Raw genomic sequence first — 7491 nt, 5'->3', positions numbered from 1 at the left:
ATTCATACATTAATTCTCATGAAGCATTGAAAGTCTCTTCAGTTGGCTAAAGAGACATCTCAGAGATTAACTTTATGTGGCTCCCATAACAGAACACTTTAATTAGTCAAGCCTAAGTGACACAGAAACATATGGACCTGGCAGTAATCTGGTTGCAGAATGATTGAGCAGTTGTGGGTGAAACAAGTTAAAGAGGATAATCAACATTATTGTTAATTTTTTTTTTTTAGCATTAATGGCTCCTTAGTTCAAAACTTCACAGCTTCCAGGTGTCCATCCAGATGCCACACATTAAAATGGCCCTTAGGTGCACGCCGAGTCACTCATGCAGGGCATAAAATAGCAACTGGCATGGAAATTATTCCCAGAATGAAACCACTGATAGAACTTGTTTAATTTCCACATCTTTGATACTCATAACGATTAGCCCTGTTCCAGCATCAAAGTTTCTTTAATTTGAAAGCCCATTAAATGTAATAAAATGTTCTTTAAGAAGAAGAAGATTTTCACAGTCATATTCCATAATCTTTTTCAAACTTGGAGACCAATCCTATGAGCACTGTGATACTCACATAGCAAGTTATCACACATGACTACATCCCAAGGTGCAGATCACACCCCTGACCTGGAAACCAGGAACATGATGCCCCAATAACAAGATGACTGGGCTTTAGTTCTGTCCCGAGTACACCAGAATTGAAAACAGGGATTTACAAGTCAGTAGAAATGGAAGAATTCGTTGACTGTCCTGAGCAATGCTAGATTTTCTTCATTCCAACTGTGTTTACCAGCATGGGGAGTCACCGTGGTTATGTGGAGACATTTCCAGCATTAGCAGCCCCAGTGAGCAGAATTGATCTAATGCTATTGGGCTTAAAGATATCAGCTAGGATTTTACCTAAAATTTTAGAAATGGCCTATTTCCAACCAGTTTCTAAAGTGAATGATGAGCAATGAATGTGGCATACAGATGAAAATCTTTTTTAAAAATATGATACTGAAGAAATTCAGACTAAAATTAAGTGCATGTTAAGAAGATTTCCAATGACTTGCAATGCCGTAGTTAAATTCCTAGGCTTGCACGTGTGTACAGCCTATTCTGATGGGGCTTCTCACAGCATTTGGGGGAAATGTTAAATGGCATCATTTTTCTTACACAATTTTATTTTCTGTGCTGGAAATTTGTGTTGGCCATTGCTGTAAGTGGTTCGTCCCTATTCCCTAATTCTTACAACAAAAAAAAACCTCCATAAATTCTCAAACATGCCTCTGTCCAATTTATGCTCCATAAATGGGTTACATGTCTCTCCCTGACCTTTTCATTCCATTAAAATAAGTGTCCAAAGCTTTCTCTCTCCTCTTAGCCCCTCAGTATCCCTCACCTGTGCCATGCACCTTGTTCAGGCTCTCTGGGCAGCCTCCTGCTCATCAGACAGCGCCCAGTCTCCAGAGTGCCTACCCTCCTCCTGCTCATCACACATGGTCCTGCCTAAGAGCGCTGGCCCAGCTTCCCACTCACCTTCCCTTCTGACTAGACTCTCTTCCTGTTGACAACCACATGACCAACTGTGCACTCTGTTCAGTCCTCAGCCCTTAGGAAGAGTGTCTTTGAGCGTCCTCCCTCCAGAAGCTCCTTTCCCCCAGAGGGTGCTAAGTCACTCCTTGTCCCACTGCTCTCCTGCATTTCCCTGCAGCATTTATGGCTGAGAACTTACCTGCATCCCTTGTTGTCCCATATTAAATTTTACTGACATTCCCACTTAGTTAAGAACAGTTTTTGTGCAACTTTCCTATATATATAATCTGCAGATGTATCTGTTACTATTTGCCAGATGATAATAAAACCTCTTTCTATTACCCCAAAGGAACATATTCTAGGAAGAATAGGGTCCATAAGGTAGAAATGATTTTCCAGATACGTGATGTGCCTTGAACTATGTAAAGCCAGAGCAACATGCTCAGTATCAGTAATCCGCAGCCTTAGAATCCTTATTCAAATAACCAAAAAAAATGTATTGTCAATGGAGCATGGCCTACTGGGAAAAATGAGTAAAAAGGGAATCTCAACACCAAAAGAAAGCCTGAACTTGGAAACTAACAGAAATATACTTCCTTAGGACCAGGAGGGAAATCACTAGTTAAGGACAAGGACAAGAAGCCTCCCAGAGTCAGACAGGGGCTTGTGGCTACAGAGACCACGTAGGGCACTGGAGGAGAGCCGGGGGAAGGAACACAGGAAGTTAAGCAAACAGGGCTGATAATTAAAGAAGGAGGCTAAAGAGACACATTTGAATGCATTGGGCAAATGAAATATCACACCCAAAACTTAGTGAAAACTACTGTGACTAGGGAAATGGTGTCAGTAAAGGATCTTTCATATATTAATTGACCTTCTTTCTATTATTCTAAGGTTAAAAATGAATCAAAGTAATTTTTTTTCCTTTTTTTTTTTTTGAGACAGAGCCTCAAGCTGTCCCCCTGGATAGAGTGCCGTGGCATTACAGCTCATAGCAACCTCCACTCCTGGGCTCAAGCGAGTCTCCTGCCTCCACCTCCCAAGTAGCTGGGACCATAGGCGCCCGCCACAACGCCCAACTATTTTTCGGTTGCAGCCATCATTATTGTTTGGCGGGTCTGGGCTGGGGATTCAAACCCGCCACCTTAGGTGTACGTGGCTGGCGCCTTAGCCAGTTGAGCTATAGGCGCCGAGCTGAATCAAAGTAATTTTTGAACCCAATATTGAATTTACTTTCTTTTTAGATAAGTTTACTTTCTTTTTATAATTAACATTAACATAATTTTTAGTGTTTTTCCTACAAGCGTACATGAGAAATTTACTAGGTGTAGAATATAAATGTCTTAACACAATAACTAAGAAAATGCCATAAGGGCTATGTTGACCAGTTTGATGAAAGCATTTCAGATTGTGTGTAAAACTAGCACATTGTACCCCATGATGGCATTAATGTACACAGCTATGATTTAATTTAAAAAAAAAGAAAAAAGAAGAAAAAATGTTTTTATAATAGTATCACTGTTAGGAAATAAAAGTCTCTTAGAGCAATTATTCATGCCACAATATGTTCATAAAAATGTGTTACAGGCCAAACTAAGTCTATCTCAAAGGCAGCAGTTTCAACAGCTGGATCAAGTCTCATCAGAGGAAGTCCTTAAATTAGCCAACAATCACTCCAGCCCCAGAGTCACAGCAGGAAATCTCTGCATTCAGCCAGCTCCTTTGTAAACTCACCTTCCTTAAAGAGAAGGAAGCTCCTCCCTTAGCAGGTTGGTCCTCAGGGTAGTATATAGCCCTGCCATCGCCAGTCAGCCTGAGGCACACTGAGACACAGAGAGTTACGGAGTCCTGCTCAGGGGTCACACACACATCGGAGCAGCTGGGTATCAGAAATGAATAGAAACAGGTGTCTCATGCCTTAAAATGGTGCTTTTTGGACAGGCCTGTGCATTGTGGGTACATGGTAGGCACATTCACTGCTGCAAACACACTTTTTTCATTAAAATTCAATATATTCATTATAGAGGAAAAAACACACATTTAAAGGGAAAATTTTCATGATCTTTTTGCTAAATAGACTTTCGGTGATGAGAAAAACATGTTTCTTTAAACCAAAATCTGAAAAGCATCAAAGTTTAGAGAGGCATTGGTTATAATGTATATGATTCTAAACAATTTTTAATCTTTTATACTTGACTATCAGAGCAAAAGTATATGCTTTAAATTCAAATATTGATTATCTTACTAACATATAATAGACAAAATTGGTAAAGAGTAAACTGTATGTATTTAAAATATACAATTGATAAGAGTTGATATATGTATATACCCAAAAATCTTTAGTAAATTGATAAATGTATCCATCACCTTCCCCCCAATTTTTATTTCTCTTTGTAATAATCTCTCCTACCATTCCAGGTCCCATCCCCATATCAGTCAAGCACTGACCTACATTATGCCAGCACTGATTAACCTGCATTTTCTAAAGTTTTATATGAATAAAATGATAGACTATATACCCTTTTTGTCTACCTTTCATATTCTGCATAATTATTTTGATATTTATCCATATAGCTGCATGTAACAATAATTTATCTTTTTTATTACTGAGTAGTACCCTATTCCAGGGAAATACCACAACTTCTTTAAGCATCTACCTATTAATGGATATTTGGGTTCTTTCCAAATATCCATTATAAGGATACAAGTCCTTCATCAGAGATATGATTTGAAAGTATTTCCTCCAAATCTGCAGCTTCCTTTTTCATTCTCCTCACAGTCTCAAAGAGCAGACAGTTTTAATTCTGAGCAAGTCCAATGTTACCGGCATCTAAGAAATCTTTGACTTATATTTTCTCCTTGGTTTTCTTCTAGAATTTTTTAGTTTCAGGTTCTACATTAAGGTCAATGATGCAATTTCATTTATTTTTGTATATAGCGTGAGATATGGATTAGAGAGTTTTTTTTACATGTAGATATCTGAACATTCCAGCACCATTTGCTGAAAACATTATCACTTGTCCATGGAGCTACTTTTACATCCTTGTCAAAAATCCCTTGTCCCTGTGCATTTGCCCCCGTGCATTTGCCCCCTTCCTTGTCTCTGCTCAGCTGGTCTCTTTGCCAGTCTCACACTGTCCTGATTAATGTGCCTTTATGATGAGTCTTGAAATCATATAGAGTCATTCATCCAGCTCCCATATCTGTTCCCAAATTTGTTTGGCATTCTATCTCTTTTGCATTCTTTCATAATTTTTGAACCAACTTCTCAGTTTATACTCCTCCCCCAAAAATGACTTCTGGAATTCTGACTGAGGTTATGTTGAATCTAAAGATTGATTTGAAGAGAATTTACATCTTGACAATGCTGAGTCTTCAGAACTGTGAACAGCATATGCTTCTCTTTTTATTTAAGTCTGATTTTTCTCAGCAATATTTTGCAGTGTTTGACATACACATATTTCTCATATTTTGCTATATTTTCCCTAAAATATTTCATATTTTTGGTACTATAATAATTGATATTTTATGATCATAATTTTTAATTGTTTGCTAGTACATAAAAATGCAATATTTTTTATATTGATCTCATATCTTGTAACCTTGGTAAACTTAATTATTAGTTCTAATAGATTATTTGTAGATTCAATTAGCATTTTTACATACTATTTCTTTCCAATATGGATGCTTTTTATTCTTTTTCTTGTATGGCTGCACAGACTAGAACTCCCAGTATAGTATTGAATAGAAGTGGTGAGTTAGACACTCCCCCCCTCCTGGCCTTTGATCTTAGGTAAAAACACTCAGTCTTTCCCCTCTGAGTGTAATTTAACTGTGCATGTTTCACTGCTGTCCCTCATTAGTTACAGAAAGCTTCCCTATACTCCTAGTTTAGTGAGTGTCTATCAGGAATCTATGCGATATTTGGTCAAGTGCTTTTTGTGCATCTATTGAGAAGATCATAGGGTCTTTCTTTTTCATGTTCTTAATAAAATGACTTACATTGATTTTTTTTTTTAAATGTTAAACTGACCTTGCATTTTGGGATAAATTTCATTTTCTGATTAGTTAATATTCTTTGATACTATTAAATTTGATTTCCTAAAATTGTATCTAGCATTTTGCAGCTGTGTTCTGAGATATATAGATGTACAGTAATCTTTTCTTCTAATGTCTGCCTGGTTTGGGTATCAGAGTAACTGAGATTTGTAGAAGGAATTGGAATGTTCTTTCTCCTTTTATTTTGGGCATTAGTTAGGGCAATGTTGGTGTTACTACTTCCTTAGATACTTGGTAGAATTCACAGGAACCTTGAGTTTTCTTTTTGGGGAAGAATTTTAAAGACACTGAAATTTATTTAATAGATAGAGGAATATTCAGGTCATACATTGCTTGTTGGGTACACTTTTATAGTTTATCATTGTTGAGATAAAATGGTTTATCTCACCTTAGCTATCAATTTTATGTGACACAATTATTCAGAGTATTTCCTTTGTATCCTCTTGATATCTGTACAGTCAGTAGTTACATCACCTCTCTCATTCCTAATATTGATAATTTGTGTTTTCTCTCTTTTTTCTGACAGTCTATTAATTAATGTTATCAAAGAGCCAGTTATTGGTTTCCTTGATTTTATCTATTGTTTTCCCCATTCCTACTGCACACGCCTTATAAAAACCTTACAGCAGCATCCTCTTCTTTCTCCCCCAGTGTTTATGTGACCGTCATACTTCTTTCTTGTACATAGTTACAAACCCCATACTGAATTGTTATATTTGTTTAAAGTCAATTATCTTCTAAAGAGATTGAAGTAATAATTTTTAAATCTTATACACTCATTACACATTTACCTACCATGGAGCTCTTCTTCCTTTTTATAGACATACATTTCCATTTGGTGTCACCGTTTTGCTTCAAAAACCACCTTCAACATGTCTTTAGTGAGTGTCAGGGAGGGTTGAATTTTTCAGCTATTGTATTTCTGAAAGTGACCATTTTGCCTTTGTTTTTGAAACATCTGTTCGCAGAGTATAGAATTCTAGGTTGACTTTTATGCTTACTCCTTTTTTCTTCCTTTTTCTTTTCTTTTGCTCCCTCTCCCCTTCCTTTTGTTCTTCCATAATGTAGAGATGCTTGCCCCACTGTCTCCATGGCAAACCTTATTTCCATGAAAAGTCTACTGTGATTCTTACCATCATTCCTATGGAGCTACTATATTTTTTCCTCGGGATGCTTCTAGAATTGTGTTTGTATCACTGTTTTGAGTAATTTAATTATAATGAAACTTAATATATTACAGTCTTCTCACATTTCTTGTGCTTGAGGTTCAACACACCTCTAAGATCTATGAGCTGTATTTTTCATCAAATTTCAAAACTAACCAATCGTATGAGCCTCAGACATTTTTATCAAAAGATTTATTTTTTGTGAAACATGTGAGACACACACCACTCATCTGTTTATTGAATAAATGTTTCTTGAATAAGTGCTGCCCTTTGGGAGCTGTTTGAATTGCTGGGAAAAGAGCAGAGTTCCCATCCCGAGTGAAGCACACACACACCTGTGAGAGAGACAGATTAGAGACAGAGGATAGATAACAGTACACAGTGTGTCAGTAACTGCTATGCAGGAAAAATAAGGTATTGATGATGTGATATTTGACCAGAAACCTAAAGCAAAGAAATAAAGCACAACAAGAGCATGGAAAATCATTTTGGATTAAAGGAAGTAAATACAGAGAAACAGAGACAGGAGCGAGCTGACTGATTGTTCAAGATCTTTAAAAATGCTACAGCAGCTGAAGCTTAGTCAGTAGGGCTAAGTTCATATATTAGCGACAGCTCAAATTATGGTTAGGCCAGCACAAAAACTTTAACTTTTACTCTGAAACAGATGGGACTCCACTGGAGACCTGTTGAGAAGGACTGTTCATGGTCTTCTTTTGTGCTTTAAAACATTCATTTCGGCTCGGCGCC

This window comes from Otolemur garnettii, unplaced genomic scaffold (genome assembly GCF_000181295.1).
Source record: "Otolemur garnettii isolate 467f Iridium unplaced genomic scaffold, OtoGar3 scaffold00130, whole genome shotgun sequence".
NCBI classification, from domain to species: domain Eukaryota; kingdom Metazoa; phylum Chordata; class Mammalia; order Primates; family Galagidae; genus Otolemur; species Otolemur garnettii.
Note: the sequence above shows the minus strand (reverse complement) of the source record.